The 18,885-nt window shown below is 45.6% G+C and overlaps 1 protein-coding gene across 1 annotated transcript in view; it reads right to left on the bottom strand.

Annotated features, from left to right (window-relative positions):
* Positions 1–18,885, bottom strand: part of Msra (methionine sulfoxide reductase A) — a 216,479-nt gene that overhangs the window by 46,756 nt on the left and 150,838 nt on the right. The window lies entirely within an intron of this gene.

Raw genomic sequence — 18,885 nt, 5'->3', positions numbered from 1 at the left:
GGCACACTTGTACTTCAGAACACTGGAGAACAGACAAGGCAGGGCTTGCGTGGTCCCCACTGCAGCTCCAGAATTCCAGGGAGGAGGCTTCACAGGTCTTGGTCATGGCCCCCCGGGACTCCACAGCCTTGCAGTCAGCCCAGCATGCCCCGCTACAGAGTTCCAAACTGTGGGCAGGTGTCTCGGGTATAAATAGAGCCCTTTGCTTCCTCTGCCCACTCAGAACTTCACACTTTCCTCAAGCTGCTTTTGCCTGGAACAGCTTCCAGAAAAGGAACGTGAAGCCTCTCTTCCTTCTCCCTTTCAATCTCTTTTAATCTCGCTCTCTCTCCCTCCCCCCCCCACCCTGGAAAGCCATCTAGATACAGTGGTGGCTCTCTGAGCCCAAGGCCACAGGCCAACATCATAGATCCTACGTGTCCCACGCGCCCCTTCTCCTCTGTCCATCCTCAAGACTGCTACAGTTGTGCATGAGGAACTCAAGGTGGATGGTGGGGAGGGCTCCCTAGGCTGTAATGGCTGTCGGGACAGGCAAAGGAGGCAAAAGTGGGTAGCAGGTGATGCCCTGCTCAGGAGCAAGGAGTCCTGGGTGGGTGTGAGTGCTGCCCTCCCGCAAACCAGCGTACGTCCTTGGGCAAGGTGTTCCCTCTTCACTGTGTGATGGGATCTGCCCGCCCTGGGACCAGGACCCCTCTCCTCCCTAATCGGCATCCTCTTCTATCCGGTGCCAGCAAGGAAAAAGTTAATGTTCTTAGTCTATAAGTAGGTCCTGCTGTTGTAGATAAAATTAAATGGCATGGCTATTTTGGTAGAAAATCAGGTAAAAATGCTGAAAAATAAACTCTCTGTCAAATGTCAGTTCTCCCCCCTCACCATGTTCTTTTTTTATGCCCATTTGGTATTTGTTTTTAATTCTGGCTGATTGTCAATTTTAAAACCTGATGCACAGAGTGGCTTGCTATTCCGGAGGCGTTATTTTAAGATGAAACAATGTAAATTCTGACTTTGGATGGCAGATGGCTGGCAGTTCGCTGTTTGGCAAACCAACTGGTATGGTATGTTGGAAATTCAGAGCAGCAGGTACGCAGCTCAATTTGAAACCGACACAGATGCTCAGAGGGAGCGGGGGAGGGGCGCAAGCTGGTCAGGAAATTAAGAACAGTACTCTGAGCTCAGAGGGGAAAAAGATGGTAATTAGCTGAAAGTTTGCTTCTCCAGTCTTGACTTTTTTTTTCCTTTGGTTGCTTCTTAGAAAACCAGGAAGGCCCTTAGAAGTCAGCACAGGCAAGAGCTTCTAATTTTGCTTCAGATTTGTCTGTCTGGCAAAGCTCAGCCTCCGTGAGGAATTCAAAGGTGAGGAAAAAGCAGATAAAGAGAATCTCAAATGTGTTATTCAACAGAGAGGTGCAAACAGCAGAACCGGGTAAGGAGCCTGTCTCCCAGCTGATTTTTCAGACTGGATCAGTGAGATTTCAGAGAGGACAGAATTGTCTAGGAGAGACTGGCACGTGTGAAACTGACAAAGCCAGGTTCTGCACCTGGGGATCCCTACCCTGAGTTCAGGGCGATGATGTCCACTGTCACTTCCACCAGCTGCCCACATCTTACAGTGGGGTGGGACTGCCTGTCTTCAGAAGGATGATCTCTGCCACGTTCACCTGGAGGCTGAGGTCCATCCAAAGTCAGGGCAGACAGCACAGGTTTCTAGAGAAGCTCACTATCTTTGCAAACCTCAGCTGCTGGCCTCCCGCCATGTGGAATGTCAAAGCGACTGGCTAAAATAGGACTCTTGGTAATTTTGGTGCACGATCCCGCCTGGAAAATCTCTTTTTCATTTCCTTCAAATTCTTAGCATGGCTGGAAGACCATGGGAGGAATACTGCTCATGGCCTGCAGCTCTCCTGCCAGCACACAGAACACGAACAGACCCAGCGAGGGATCTGGGAGGGAGATGTGCTGGTGCTGCCCAACCTGCTCTTGGACCAAGGGTCCTCTGGCACGTCTGAGGTCTGAGAAGCTTACTCGGATGATGTGGAAAAGCCACAAATACCCAGCTTCGAGTGTTCATAGATTACAACCTGACTTCACAGCACCACAGTCATAATGGCAGAATAACCCAAATGGGCAGGGATGAGCAGTCACTATGCTGCAATCAGGGGTTCTGGCCAGAGCAAGCAGCTAATTAAAATTCCAACTCCTAGCATAACTGCTCATCTGGACCTTGAGTAATGAGTGAAGGATCTCTGGGTTTTCAATATTAACATATGCTTGCGTGTGGACGTCATCTCAACGCAGCCAGGGAGAAGTCTGAGAAAGTGGCCACATCCCTTTGCTCCCTGGACCTTGCACCCCTGGTGTAGCAAGCTGAGCATGTGTTTCTTACAGCAAACATTCTGCACCTAGAAGGCATGGGTCGGGGTACTGGGGACACATGGAAATCTGACCTTTTCCTCCCATACTCTACTCAGCTCTGTGGGCCACAACGGAACACAGTATCTCCAGCCCTCCCTACACCTCATGGTCTGCACCTCATGGCCCAGAGCACAGTGCCAGCCCTGGCCACATTCCCTGGCAGGTTCCTCAGGAACATGGCCCAAGGCATGAGGAAGCCTAGATCAAACTCCTCTCCAGCCTGAAAATAAACCAGTTTCAAATCCAGCAGAGTCCAAAGAAACTGGGTTTAAGCTTCCAGCAGGATAAGAGTGATGGGTGAATGAACATTGCTGGGGGGAATGGATGGTTCATTTTATCCCCAGTTGCCCCCCATGAACTACACCAGTGGAAGAGGCTGGCAAGGGGCCCTGAATTCTTGTGAGTGCTCTTAACACCAAATGGATCAAATTTTTTTTCTCAAGATGCTGCAAGAACAGCGTGTCCTTCTGTTGTTTCACAAGTGACATTTAAGCAGCAGTGCAACCGACTGTATGGGGAGGGAGGGTAATAGGGAGACCAAGACCACAGGAAGGGAGGTGAGTGGGGAGGGGCAAGGAAGGGACAGAGGCCAGCAGGAAACCAGGACCCCCAAGCCCCAGGCTGCCTCCACTTGGGGAAGTGGTGGGGAGGAGGGAGGCGGGACTAGAAGTCTCTGTGGTCCTGGATGCTGAGGGACTGCTTGGCAGAGTCCTGCCTATGGAAAGAGCTAGGCACATGGAGAACAAAAGGAAGTGCCTGTGGCAAGCCAAACTCAGGAGGGTGCAGAGCGAAGCAAGGACTGGGGGCCACAGATCCAGACCCATGTCTCGGCTTCGGGCCTGTTGCTTACAGAATCATTGTGTATTTCTGATTTGTTTTATGACTATAGATAAAATTTTCATTGAGAAATATGTCTTCAGCAATGCAGGAGAAAGGATAAAGCTCTGCTCATATAGGCAAATATGATACATTATTCATTTTTTTAGCAAGAAGTCCATTTTCATTGATATATATATATATATATATAATATATACATATATATATCCCATTTCAATTGAGTGATGCAGGTATTTTTATACCCATTTTTATAGGCAAGAAATTGAGGCTCATGGAAGTTCAACTAACTTGTCAAAAATCTCAAAGCAAGTGATGGCAAAGTGGGAATGGGAACCTGGGTCTTTCTCCCAAGTCCAAGACTTTTTTCTCTGCTTCGTGGAAACACATGATTCAAACAAAATAACAATGTAAGAGATGAGGGGAAGAAATGGCTCCAATCACGTGAAGGGAGCTACTTCTCTTTCCAGGAAATGGAAGGGAAGACAGTGAGAAGAGGTGTCTGCCTGAAGAATGACAGTATGTTGCTAAAACACTGACACTTTAGAACAGAGAAATTAGGGAGACATTTGCCACTTCACAAAAGTCATCTTTACTTAACAAAGCAGTTTTCTTCAGAGTTACCTTAAGTAGCTAGCTGGCTTCTAAGTACCTTTCAGCACGGAGGAAAGTGAAAAGTGAAAATCGAGGTTCCCAGAAGGTGGAGCATGTGAAAGTCCTCAGTTACCGTTTCTTAGCAGTGGGTTTATTTGTATCCAGAGCTTTCAGTCTTCAGGATGCTAAGCAAGATACAAGGATAGGTGTGTATACCCCACATTGAGCCTAACAGCTCCCAGGGTGGGAGAGCCCAGGGGCCAGGGGAAGGAAACATGTCACCATTTCGTGCACAGCCACAATCATTCATAAGTGAATGGCAAACCGAAAAACTGGAAGAAGAAACTTGGAACTGTGAGTCTCAGGCACAAACTGTCAAAGAAAACTTCATTAAACTTCACAGATGGACTCCAGAGCCCTTGGCTGAGGCAGAAGGAAGGCGTTATTAACATGACGCCACAGCCCAGGTAGTCACTGATCTTGGCTAAACCCTCCCCAACACAGCACATTTCAAAAGGCCTGTTATCTCAGGGAAAGTTGCACTAAGCGTCCCTGTAATTATGTCTCCAAGAAACAATACTCTTCTGCTCATTAAATGTTTCTGTGGGTGGCCTTCTGCAGGCTGCAGGAACTTAACCAGGAGCTATGAGCCCGAGAGGACAATGACAGAGGCCACCTAGGAGTTGTCCAACTCTATTAGCCAGGATGAGGTTCTCCATTAGGTTGAAAATTGCTTTAATTAGGGATATAAGCAAAGAAGCAGCTAAGTTGTTGCTGGGTAAAGTGCTCCAACAGACAAAGGCACCCAGAGTCTCAGGATCACCCGGATGCCCTCCCCTGGCCGAGGTGAGGTTCACAGTGCTATGAGCCCCCAAAGCCAACGCAACATTTGCCACTCATTAGCTTTACCTCCCGGACCCTTTGTCCCTGCCATCTGCACAAACAGACATTCTCCTGGGAAACGAGATGACTTACCAAAAGCAGATCTGTGTTTGTTTGTAGTACTGTCTATGTTAGGGGTCCTAACCCAAAGGTGGCTGCTGTCTCTCCATGAACATGCACACTCACAGGACAATGTGGGACTTGCTGCCAAACACTCACAAAAACTCCTGCCCGCCATCAGCTTAAAATTCCACTGGAAGCTTCTGGGCAGATGACAGCTATAGTGACATCTTCCTCACAGTAAAAACATACAGAGAAATTATGTGCTAAATCAACAATTTACGAGTTTATAACAAAACTAGGTGACAAGGTGTCCCCTGACCTCTAAAATTCAAGCCAATGGACAAAGCCACCAACAGCCACAAGATATGGGCTACCTTGGCAGCTGTGCTGGAAAAAGCAAAGGGCATTTGATGGCTCAGGGAACAGAGCCCCAGCCTGTGCCCAGTGTTCACTGGCAGGCACAGAGGGCCATTTGGGATGTTCAGGACTCACAGCTGAGGGTGGGAATAGCCTGCTTGTCCCACTGGAGATGGGGTGTGTGTGTGCACTTGGGCTGGGACAGGCATTTGGAGGAGGCTGTGGCAGCCAAGGAACTTTGGAGTCCAGAGCAGATTCCAATATTAGAAACTACAGAGGTAAAGAGAAGCACAGAGCCAGAGAGAGTGGAGGAGGAACAGGAGAAGAGGTCGCAGAGAGGGCACTGCATGGTCTTTACACACAAGAGGGCAGAGGAAGGAACACCACAAAGTCACTAGCTCCAATTCTCTAAAAACATCAGAAATAAGACCGGGCATGGTGGCGCATGCCTGTAATCCCAGCCCTGGGGAGGCTGAAAACAGGAGGATCACTATGAGTCTGAGCTGCGTAGTGAGACCCTGTACCAAATATATAAATTAAAATAATTTTTTTTGAAAATGCTTACATCTGAGACCACCTCCCCTTGTGGGGACTTGGTTGGGGAAGGGGGAGAAGGGGGCCTCAGTGAGGTGGTGCATATTCAGATCAAATCCCGGGTACAGTTACGATCCAAAAGAAAAGGAATAGAACTACAGATAATGACAGCATGCCAAAAAGCTACTGAAGTGTAGCGTATTATTTCATGCTACAATGAACTAAATGCCTTAAGAAAATGATATAAGACCTGAAATAACACTTTAGAATAATTTTAGAAATGCAAATTAAACTAGGAAGAAACACAAAAGCAATACATAAAAACAAATGACAGACGCCTCAGAGGAAATGGAAGGTGAAAAGGATGTGTTTTTAAAAATAAAAAAGAAAATGAAGAGAAAGATAAAGAGGATTCCAAGGAAGGGCCAAACATTGAAGATGGGCAAAGAAGACCCAATCAGAGAATGGAAGTCAGCCTCTGAGGAAGAAAACCAAGGAGAGGAACTGAAAACCACCCAAGTGCATGTCTTCAGACAGTTTTCGTGAAATTGGAAAAAAAAAAAAAAAAAGATTTTTTTAAAACGACATACTGGAAAAGCACATCACACCCTCAAGACCAGTAGCCCAGAATGGCCAATACTGACACATGACCTAGTAAAAGTACTGGGCTTAAAATGAAAATAAAAATAGCCTTTGGCCATCTAGGTAAAAAAGATGACTTATAAGTGAAAGAAAAATTGGGTTACCATGCAATTTTTGACAAAGATGTTTTACACTAGGGGAAATTATACTATTTTCTTATATCTTTGATACTCAAGAGACTCATGTATGACCCAAGAAAAATGTGCGAGGTAGGGTTTTATATCTAGTAAAACTAACTTCATGTATAAAGGAGCAGGCAAACAACTAAGAGCATGCAAAACTCAGAAAACACTATTTCTATGAGATAAGCCCTTACTTAAGGGACTCTTCTAGAGGTGTAGCTTCAGACAACCAGAATGACTGAACTGGCATCACCCTCAAGACAGTGAGCATTAATTGTGCAACTACCAGCAGAAATAAGACATCCGAGGGTGAAAAGGGGAAAATTCAGTAAGCACTGGCTCTAGGCCCTCCTCATGCAAATATAGCATTGTAAAGGCTGGGAGGAGGAAAGAGAAGAGGAAGGTTAAAAATATTAAATCATTCCTGATGATAGCAACATTACTATTATTTGGAGATCATTGTTATAATTATGGGATTCCTACTTACTATGTCTGTATGAACCATATACAATCAGATAAGTAAAAACTATGTAGTCTAGAATCTGAGTCTGAAATATCTGAAATCACAAAATATTCGATACCATTCATACACAGGTACACTACATGTATGTGTGCTCTTTTCACTGAGAATACTGGACAGGATATCTAACACAGTGGCAAAAAATATCCACATTTCCCAGGCTGTGGTCTTGAAATGCCTTCTGTGAGTAAAAGAAATCTGGCTTCTTAGAGTAATGGGTGATTTCTGATAGGGGGCAGGTAGCAGATGACACAAGCCTGCAACCTCTTCATACAACAGCTAGTAAGGAAGACATGAGCGCTCCGGTGGCAATGTCAAGAGGACTCGGCAGCCAATGTGGAAAGGCTCCAACTGGCCAAAGACAGGAAAATATGATTGTCAATAGAGGTAATTGACTCCATGGAAAACCATCAAATGTGTGTAAGTCCATGAGTTCCTAATATTATTCTAAAAAAATCATAATGGTCACATTTGAAGGATGAGAGGAAACCAATTTACTATATTACTGCAATGTGGGTACCCAAAGGGAAAACACTGAGTATTTATTCTGTCTTTCTTTTAAGAACTGTACCAATGGGCAAACAAACAGAAAATCAATGGAAGTGTCTTTAAAAAGTATCCCAGCTAAGGAAGGAAAATGAAAACATAGGGTTCAAATAGTAACTCGCGCAGCCCTTTGAGTGTCACAGTATCATGAGCTGTGAACACAGAAAAGCAGTAAGGGCCACAGCTTATGTGTTGCTGATGGGATACATCACTCCACCATAGAGGTCTCTGGACACAGCTGCCAGCAAGCAGGAGATAGAAGAGATGAGGACATGCTGCACTGGCAGCTGAAGGGTTCGTGGTGGCGGCTGTGGACTCTGGTGGCCAGGCTCCTGACTCCAGTTTCCAGAACAAGGAGCTACAGGTCAGTGGTACAGCAGTCTTGGTCGGTGGACCCCAGCAATGCTGGGACCTGGACTTCTGACTGATTTCTTGTTGATAGGCCCATTTGCAAATCCCATTTCTACTCTTGGATACTACTTTTCTTCTTACTAAAACTGCAGAACTTCGATTCTTTTTGAAGCAACCCATGCCTTGTTATCTCTAAATTCCAAGGACTCTCTGAGGTTCCACTCTGAACCTTTGTCCTATTACAGCTGGCCCTCACTGATGCAGGCCCTCAGCCTTGTTAGTTGCTGGCCCATTACCTATTTCAGGGATCCCAGGACCCTCACTGGACCCTCACTGCCCTCTGAGGGTGCCCATCTGGTGCTGCTGCTAGACTCGACCAGCCAAGACTTTCAGACAGTTTCCCAAAGCCACCCTGCCTGTCTGCTCGCCTCCATGATGGTGTGTGCAGCCCAGCCTTCCCCCACTGGCTGCATGCTGTGCGTGGGGGTTATCCGTGAGGTGAGCCTACTCCCCCAGCCTCCCTGCTCTTTCTTCATCTCTGACACAGCATGCCGTCAGGCCAGATTACACACGATGCAGAAACAAAGATTCAGAAATGGTTAGATCTGAAAATGCCCTCGGACACAGCATGCATTTAAAGTCCTCCCTTTCTTTGGCTAAGAAACTGAGAAATTGATAAAATGGCAGCTCCCATGACCATCAGCAATAAAGCTTGCACCAGAGCTTCGAGTCTCTGATCATGACGTTCTCCCTACTTCCCTTCCATTCTTCCATTGCCACTTTCCTTTTCTAACATGTGTCAATGCACAGCACTTGCTTGCCAGCTGCCACAAAAGCTGAGAGGGATGAAGAGAGGCATTCTGGAAGACGGGTGTCTTGGAGTATGCTGGTGAAGAAGATAAGCACGACACTCTCTGCACATGAATAAAGATTTATGAAGGCTGGCCAGATAGCTCAGCAGAAGAAAGCCCCTGCTTGGGCAGATTCAGAGACTGGGGTTCAATCCCCAACATGCCATGCCAGCCCCACCTCAGGGTGCACTGAGACAGTGATTGAGACTGGGTGTGGTGGTGTGCACCTGCAATCCCAGTGTTTGGGAGACTGAAAACAGGACGGTCACTATAAGTCTGATTTGTGTAGTGACTCTGTAGATCCTGTACTAAATAAATAAAAAAAAATTTATGAGGACAATACCCAGTTACTTACAGGATGCAAATTCCACAGTAAGAAAAAATAATGATCACACACACCCCATAAATGTCTGCACACTTACACATGTGGCCATTCCCCTCATGCACATGCTAGAGAAGTAATCATGGATGCACGGAAGGATTCACCCACAAGCATACTCACTGCAGCAAGGTTTATAATCAGGAAATGTTAATCCCAAGGTCAAACACTGAATTGGTTAAATAAATCATGGTATATCCATTCAATTGGACACTACACAGGGATAAAAATAATATGGTAAAATAAGGGGCCGGGGAGATGGCTCAGTGGAATAAGCGCTTCCCTGGCAAGCACACAGACCTGAGTTCAATCCCTGGTTCCGCCAAAAAAAAATGATAATAATATAGTAAAATAACACATAATAGTATGAAAAGATATTCATAAACTATTAATTAGTGAAAGGTATATTATAAAACAATATTCATAGAATGATTCTGTTGTTTAAGGTATTAATTACTATACAGGAACAGTACCTATATCAAACTGCTTCCAAATGTGATTCATAAAGGCACTTGTTATCATTTTCTTCTGGATTGCTTCCTTAACAATCACATATTATATGCTGATACCTCTGAACCAAGCAGCTGCACTGAAGATAGCAATATGTAATAGAAGGATCACGCTTGGAATGCCTGTCATTCTGGTCTTCGTGTCATGACATACCAATTATTACCATACTGTCTCTCAAGTAAAAGGTTTTTTTTTTCTTTTTTTCTTTAAAAAAGGGTAATGGGGTTGGGGAAATGGCTCAGTAGGATAAGCGCTTGACTGGCAAACGCAAGGATCTGAGTTCAATCCCCGGTTCTGCCAAAAAATAAAAATAAAAATAAAAATAAAAATAAGAATAAAAAAGGGTAATAAATGAAAAAAAAGACACAAGAAAAAGAAAAAAAATGTCACAGGTCTGTCCTGTTACAATTCTGTATATGGTTAGATTTCTAAATTTCTTTGTAAAAATATGTAAATGTTTATTTCTAGTTTTTTAAAATTATTTTTCCCTCATATTCTGTAAGGACTTAAAGTTCAACATATCAATACTTGATGGAAAATACCTGTTCCATGATATGCCTAAGATGTTTGATATTTAGACAAGGTAAACTGAACTGCATATATTGCAGGTTAATAATAATAAGCTTCTTTTCTGGAGGGTTAACAACCTAAATTAGCAGGTCAAAAATTGGAGAAAAGAAAGGGCTGCAAGGTCAACCAACATTCTGGTCCTAGCCTTTCAAGGTCAGTGAAGACTCAGGACATAGGAGAACCTGTACTGTAACATCACGTAACTCAGTTGTGCCCCAAATTTTCTGATCAAGGAGATTATGGGGCCACAGAGGAATGTGATTGATGATGTACAGTGTGCGTAAGGAGAGTCACATGGAGAGAAAATATTCTTTCAGCCTTTCACAGAGAACAAATTGGTCAATCAATGGCCGTGACTCATCCTCATCGCTGACACTGACAAATGATCTACAAAGTGCAGTACAGGGCTACAGGATAAATCCTGAAGGTACTTGACAGACCTTATCAGATACAAAAGTTACTTTTCTTGTTATATAGGTCTTGCTTTATCTTGGTCTTAACCATCCAGTAGAAAAGTATAAAAATGAGGTATATAAAGTAAAGCCATGTTAATACAATAAGCTGTAAAAGGCTCAAGTCAATAACTTCTGAGGATAACCCACTACTATTATAGACTGCTGGACAGTGTTGGATTGTTTTGCTGAATTCAAGTGCCTATAGTATTTAGATGCCAATAGAATACTCACCTCTGACAGAACTAAACAAAAAAAAGGGGGATACAAAGGAAAGAACATTTTGTATATATATATATATAATAGGATAGATATACAGCTACTTTCATTTAATTCAATGAGAAGAAAGATTTGTACTACTAGTGTTTGGACAGGATATCCTATCTGTTTCTTGTATTATGAATAACCACTAGGAAGATAACAATGTACAATGTATTGATTATTGAAACTGTCCTATTAATCGGCTTTGAAAATGTCTCATTCATATTTGCTTCTCAATAAAATAAAGTAAAATAAAAATCGTATATTAATTATACGATCAAAAATCAAAGCCCACTTTTTTCCCTCCAGAAGACTCCTCCAGAACTCACGTGCTTCTCTCACTGACCTGTTCTTGCACAGCGTCCTCACATTTGTGCAGCCAGTGTGTGCTGTGCACTCTGATCTTGCCAACAGTGTGCATCCCCTCAACTCTGAGCTGAAGGCCAAAGCAAATGCATGCACTACGACTGCACTAATAGCCTGCCAGGGCCTCAGTGAGCAACAGTCTCTACACACTGGAAGACAGGCTTTCCTAACCATGAAGAAATCTTCACTCTGGGCTCAGTGAATGATGTGGGATGCATGCAAACTCTAGTGCTAGCCACAGGTATACAAGACCAAATAAAGGATCATTGTCTGCTTACATTTTAGCAAGCACTAAAGTCAGTGCTGGCAGCTGCAGAGGGAAAGTGTAGTGAGATACACAGCAGTGCTACATGTTTACTTTGAAAAATGACCCCACTGAAACAGAAGAAGCATTCATTTCGGCTGTCTTCCAAGCACTTGGGCAAATTTTATTGTACACTGGTCACCCTACTTTCTTTCCACAACGAAGTTGTTTGCATCCTTAAAATCTTTTGCTTTCTCTTTTTTCTTGTATTTTTTTAAATGGAGTTTCCTAATGTGTTTCCTACAACATGTTACAAGACGTGGCAAAACAGCTGTTTACTTATTTATACTTACTATCATCTGAATAGTTTCAAAAGCCCTTTTGCAATGGAACCCTGTCATCTGCTTGATACCTTAGCACACAGACTATGAGTGGGCAGTGAATGGGGGCATTGGGTAGCAAGCAGGTGTGGCGACTGAGTCAGATTCTCATCTTCCTTCCATCTGCAGCCCAGGCCATGGCAGGGCCCGGGCGTCTTAAGAAAACGGCACTGTGGCTACTGAGGCAATGGCATGGATGCAGAAAAGCCAGCCACCTTCTCTGCAGGGCTGACCAGTGACACGGAAACACAAGCCTTCAGTTTCAAAGTCAGGAGCCATAGCCACTGAGGAGCACACAGGCGCCCCTTTCTTCCAGGGTTCTTCTATCAGTCATGGGTCAATAAAGCCATCTCTTTTATTTACTCATATTTTGGCAGATGCATGAAGCAGAAAGCTCGCTGCTGCTTTTAGCCCAGCTCCCAGCTTCAGCCGGGCTTAGCCCTCTCTCCTCAAGAAGTCAGCTCTCTGTGGAAGGTGGTTCTGAGGATGTGCACAGCCTGCCAGCTACCTGCAGCATGGCTTTGCCTCTGAATGCTTTGTCCTGTGTGCATGCTGACACGCACCTCCAGCATGGCCTACAGTCACAGACAAATGCAGAGAAAGGGACTGTCCTTCTCGGTCCCCCGCCCTTCCCCCAGCCAATACCGGGTGCAATGACTTCAGCAGTGGAAGCACACCCCAAAGACTGTTCAGATGGGCAATGAAGACAGGCAATGTGGTCTGCCAGCTGAGCAGCACGTAAGGCTCTGATATACTTCAAGGCAGAACCAATTTTTTAAAATAAAAGAAAAAGATAGCCGAGGCCTCGTTCTCCCTCTGGTTGTTGTTGACTCTCCAAAACACTGGGTCTGGCGCGCATTCTGATCCCTGGAGTTTGATGCACGTTTGATTCACAGACTGCGGCGTGTCTGCACCAGATGGCCTTGAGTTAATGAACACAAACTCATCACTTTTGCTCACCAGGGAAATGTGCAGCTCAATCTGATTTGTACTCTACAACTAAAAATATTTGAGTATTTTTAGGGAGCATTTTACTGAGACAAAATGGCACTTCAGGAAAGCATTCAAAGAACAGAGACTAACCAGCAAATTGCAACGGCAGTCCTGACACGTTGATAAGCCGGCTCTTCAGATCGCTCTTGCACTGAAATTAAAATGATCCGCCAGAAGCTACACAGCCACAGTCATCCCTGCTGTCCTTCCATGTCGCAGCTCCAAACCCACTGCCCTGCTCTGCGCTGAGCCTGCAGTCCCAACACAAACTCCTTCTAAACCCGAGACCAGCTGCCTACACAGTGGCAAATGCATTTTCACAGGGTGTATGTATACCACACACGGAACCATGCTCTTTTGGGTCTTCTGGTCTGTATGTCTCTACCTATGATGACAGTTTTTGGATTCAGGAAGCAATCACTTAGTGAATACTACGTGATCTCATCTTGCCCAACTGTGCTGCAACTCTATCGGTTGAGTGTTTTCTGGGCCATCAGCACCAGCCAACAAAAGAGCTGATGCCTGACGATGAATCAGGAAATGGGAAGCTGTTTCGTGCAGCTCATTTCCCCCTCCTCCAGACTCCCACATTTTCTGTTGTTTTATTTAGTAATCTTAGCAACTCAGCTCATGAGCATTGAAGTCACAGCTTCGGAAGTCAGCTCGGTGCTCAGCTGGCTCCCAATCAACTCAACAACCACACAATTGGGCTCTTTCCTCATCAAACGTGACTATGGACAGCCAGGGTCAAGAGAGGGCTCCTGTAGCCTTGAAATCTGGGCCTCCGCATGGAACTTGTTGAAATTCTGGCCCAGGCCCTCGCTCTGAGACCTCTGAATCTGCATTTTATCGTGATCCCCAGGTGGCTTGTACGCCTGGGAAAGCTTAAGAGGGACTCCTACGTAATGACCTCCAGTCCCAGTTCTCAAGTGCACTCACACGGCTAAACATGGAGTCATTTAACCATCTTCCCTATGAAGATATTCTTTAAATACTAGGCTTTTGCAGAAACCTTTGTTTTTTTGTTTCTTTTTTTGTAGTGATCATCTATACAAGTAAAAGTCACATTTAGATAGAAGAGAATATCACTACTAATGCTGCTGACTTTTCCTCCCAGGCCAACTGTGGTAAGAGTCCAGGACAGTCCTCAATGACCCTTGGGACTGCCTATGGGGGGTAAGAGGGAAAGATCCAGGTGCTGACTTGGGGTGGGCCACCTGGGGGTAAGGACTACTCCCTGCTGCTGTCCTAGGCTGCTGCAGAGCACGGGGGGGACAGGGGTGCTGGCAACAAGTTAGCATGCCTCTGCTCCAGACAAAGGGTAAACTTTTGACCAACCCACTCACCCCAGAGGCCAGAAAATCTGCTCTGCAGAAGTGAGTGCCACTTTCTGGTTCTGGTTCAAACATCGTGACTGCTAAGTGAGTTTTAATTTGGTGACACAAATACGATGACTCTAGACTTCTTCACCCCCAGAATTCACCCTAACAATTGGTGCAGAGAAAATCAGAGCAAGAAGGACTTCGTGTGGCTTTCTCACCAAGGGCTTGAGCTCTAATGTCTTCAGCAGCTACAAGGATAGTGAATGAGGAAAGGTGCAAGGATTTAAGCTGCCTTGTCCAAAACAAGTGTGGTGGGGCACATCTGTAATCTCAGGACTCTGGAAGGCTGAAGCAGGAGGATACAGGTTCACGCCCAGCCCGGGAAACTTAGTGAGATTCTGTTTTAAAAGGGGGTTTGATGGGATGTATACAGTATGAAGGCCCTGAGTTCAATCTCCAGAACTGCCAATAACAACAAAATGTCTACTGATAGGTCACTAGTTGTGACTTGTGATTTGGTTAAGAAAAAATATGAAATACAAATCCAGGACTCCCAACAACTCTCAGGGTCCAGAAATTTCCTTTAAAGTCCAAAGTTTCCACAGTACCTGGGAGGGAGTCTTGACCATGACTAAGTGCCCTCACCTCCTAGAACATGAGCCTGAGCAATGAGGGGTCATGTTGGAAGGCCTTGGGTCCCCCCAGGCTCTGACTTTCTCACAGACAGGAGCTCAAGAGTATCCTGTCACAGGCCTGTACAGAGAGGGTGTTGCACTTGAATGTGAGGTCTTATGTTCATGGCAGTAGGAGGACAGAAACTTATCTGACTACACTGGATACAGCCGGCAGCTGTGAGAGGTGATCAGATCAGTCATTAGGGTGGGGCCATGATGGAATCCTGGTGGTTTATAAAGAGAAGGGCAGGGGCCATACACATACATGCATTAGATAATTATTCTCAGCTTTCCAGTAAGTGCCCCCATGTTCTGCTCTGGGTGGAGGGAAATCCCACAACAACTAAGGCAGGGTCCTGCTCATCACTGAGGAGTTGGCAAAGGGAAGCTCTTGGAGGAGTGGAGAGATTTGCACTCGAGGTCCACCACAGGGTCATGGTGCTCATTAGCAGGGTGCCATGAGCTGCAGGGCAGAAAGGGATACCAGGGGAGTGGGCAACATCGCAGAAGAGTCAGGTGTAGCGAAATCCTGTGGGAGGCAAAGGGCAAGGGCCTTTCAGGCAAAGGAGACAGCATGTATAGGAATGTGCCTGGTGGTGAAGCCACAGAGGGGAGCATGGCAGGGTGGAGAGGTGGCTTGCCAGATCTTGCGTCATTCTGAAAACCATCTGAGCAAGCTCCTTTGCAGCTTGTGACAGTGAAGAGGGATCCTCTGGCAGCAGAGGTACTCATGCCACCAAAAGCATTTTCTAAATATAAACTTCGGCAGTTTAAACAATAAATGTGTTCTGTTTTCTTTGTAATTGTTTTAATTTATGATTATCATGTACAATTTGCATTACCTAATCATATTTTAAAACAAAGAGCTGTATTGCATGTGATTATTCAGATTTGTAGACATTGTTTTTATTCTGCTTTCCTAGGCTGGCGTTCCATGCAGCACTGGTCTCCTCTGAGTATTTTATCTTCATCAGACATGGAAATCCAGGAAACAAAGCTGGGAGGCCCTTTCCAGTGACATGAGCCACGGCCAGCCACTTCCTTCTTTTCCTCTGTGTTGGTCCTGAGGTTGGCACGCAGACCCACCTTGCTCATCCTCTGCACAGATCACAGATCCAGTTCCCTGCTGGTCCCCATCCTACCAACCTACCACTCTTTCCAGTGGGGCACATGACAGCAGAGTGTTAATGAGGAGCAGAATATGTATTTCAGGCGCCTTGGTAGTGTGAATGAAACTTTTACTGAGGAGAGGTCAACTATCTCTGGGTCTAAGTTGGAAAGCAGGCATTTGACCATGTTGCTGGTATAGGCCACAAAGAAGGGATCTCCTGGGAAGAGGGCTCTAGCACTTTATATAAAAAACAACTTACTAGAAAACAAAATGAAGACCTAAATACCCTGTCAGGGTCCAGGCACAGTTATTCAGCCACTGTCTACATGATCTTGTAATTCACAAGTGAACTCTCAGGTGCAGGTCTGAATTCACCAATCTCAATTCATCCAAGAATGAGTTCATTTTAGCCAGGGATACAGCTCAGTGGCACAAGTGCCTACCTGGCAAGCGCAAGGTCCTGAGTTCAATTCCTGGTACACAACACCACCTCCCTCCCCTCCCCCCAAAAAAGAGTAAGTCCATTCTACATGGGAGAGACTGGCCTATTCATTCATTTCTTCATTTGTTCATTAATCCGATATATACTTAGCGTGTGGCCTTGAGCAAGCTGAGCGCAGCAGGAGACGGTGCATGCACTGATGACTGTAACATAGCGTGTGTACATGGCTGCCATAGAGACCAGGCAGCGTGAAGTCATGTAGGCTGGCAGGGGAGTCAAAACAGAGTGGAGAAGGGAAGGGAGACACATGCCCTGGAAATGGCCAGTGGAACCCTCTGACAGATGAGTCAGGGCACATCAGGGAGCAGTGAGCACTGCGGACGAATCACCGGCAGCATAATGCCCACCGTTCTCCGGGCCAGGTTAGGCAGCAGTAGGCCTTCCAAGAGTCTCCCCCAAGGTCAGAACCTTGGAGTGCTATGCCAGCAGGGGAAAGCAGAGTCTGACTAGCGGAGGCCTGGGTCAGACCCCCAGCCAGACTCCTGCCAAATGGTGCAGATGAGAATGGTGAGAGAATGTTGGAGACCCTCTGGGGACCAAGAGTGGGAGGAGGTGAAGGAGAACATTCAGGAGACTATTGGATTTTAGAAAACTGAGACTTCCAGGGCAGAAGAATTGGCCTGGAGAAAGATCTAAGTTTAGTTTGAAACATGTTAATTTGGAGCTGTAAGTGGGGTACCCAGGTATAAACATCCAGAAAGGGGGGAAATATGGAGCAGAAGGAAAATGGGAGCTCCATGAGGCTATGCCTGATATTTGTCAATCACTTATTATTTAATCAACTGTAAACTGACTGGGGCCCAGCAATTGCTGGAGGGCCTGGAGATACAATGATGAGCAAGACAGAAGCCCTGTCCTCTAGGAGCTCTTGGACAGGGTGAAGAAATAAATCAGCAATGATCCCTAAAGGTGGAGAAGTGTTTTGAGGAAGGTGAAGGTGCCAGGATAACACTTTGGAGAAGGCTTGCACCACAACTATGGCATCTAGAAAAGGACTGCGAGGAGAATAAATAAGAAAAGAGGATTAGCTACTTCAGTCCAGACACTGAACATATGAATGGGCAATGGCCTGACTTAGAAAGAAAATACAGTTTGGCCCCATATTCTATAACTACCAGTCCAGAAAGCCATGCTGCTGTGTACCAGCACAGGTAGCCACACAACAACCTCCATAGCAATTTGCCCCAAGTGACCAGAATTAATAACTGGCAGACTTCCCTAATTTTGTCAGCTACCAATTTTAGGCCTACCTAAAGAAAGCCAAATTGGTTTCCAATCCAAGCACATTAGATGCCTTGTACTTCCATACCTTCAGGGCAACAGGTTCTAATCAGGATGTATTTGTCACTTTCTGGTCACTGAGACACCATGTCTGACACCCACAAGTTAAAGGAGAGGTTTATTTTGGCTCATGGTTAGTCTGTGATCAGCTGGCTCCAAGGCAGGATAGTATGGCAGAGGGGCACAGCACAGAAGAGCTGCTCATGTCATGGAGCAGAAAGAGAAGAGAAGAGCTAGGGAGGGAGAGAAAGCCTGGCAGGCCAGGCCCCGAGGGACTGCCTCGTCCAACCAGACCGTACCTCCTCACAGTACTTTCAGTTGTGAAATCATTCACAGACTCATATATGATAAGTGCAGCACACCCATGACCCCATCCCCTTCTAAAAGTCCCACTTTTGAGCACTGGAGGCTCTTCCTGGCCATGACAGAGGGCTTGAGATCACCCCTTTCTTCATACTATAAAGTGCCTCTCTCCTCTGTCTGCCTTTGAGTCTCTGCCAAATGCAAGCAAACATGGCCACCTCCCTTGCTATAGCAAGCTCAGAGTCGAGAGTCATTGCTTGTCTCCATTGCTGATTTGCATTTACTTCCACAACACCAAGAGGCTCATTAATGTTGGAGTGCCTGCATGTGTTCTGGGGTTGAAGGAGTGGGAGTCAGTAGCTGACAGGAATGCCCATAAGCCTTGAGGAGGGTGTGAAGCCAATACAAAATGCAAAGGCAGCCACCCGGAAGTCAAAGTGAATCCGAGTCTTCAGCCCCACCTTTTCCAGACATGTTTTCAGGGGATAAACAAAGGAATGGTTGGGGATGAGACTAAGTTTACTGAAGACAGGAGCCCAAGTCTCTCAGCCTTTGCCCACAGATAGAAAGGAAGTGGTTCATACATGGCCCAGTCCCTTAGGGAGCTTTTTAGACTTGGGACATTGGGGACAAGGTCACCTTTGAGTTTCCCTAATGCAAACATGTAGACATAAACACAACACAATGAACCAAGGAAATAAACAAGAATCTGGCAAATAGGCAGAGTAAACAGACCCTCATTATTAGCCAAAAGGCCTCTTGTTGAACAAAGGCTGCAATAAAATGGTAGATTTGATCTCTTGATTCTTTCCTGTTGAGCCTAACTTT

This window comes from Octodon degus, unplaced genomic scaffold (genome assembly GCF_000260255.1).
Source record: "Octodon degus isolate 3935 unplaced genomic scaffold, OctDeg1.0 scaffold00036, whole genome shotgun sequence".
Taxonomy (NCBI): Eukaryota; Metazoa; Chordata; class Mammalia; order Rodentia; family Octodontidae; genus Octodon; species Octodon degus.
Note: the sequence above shows the minus strand (reverse complement) of the source record. Positions and strands in the feature narration are given on the sequence as shown.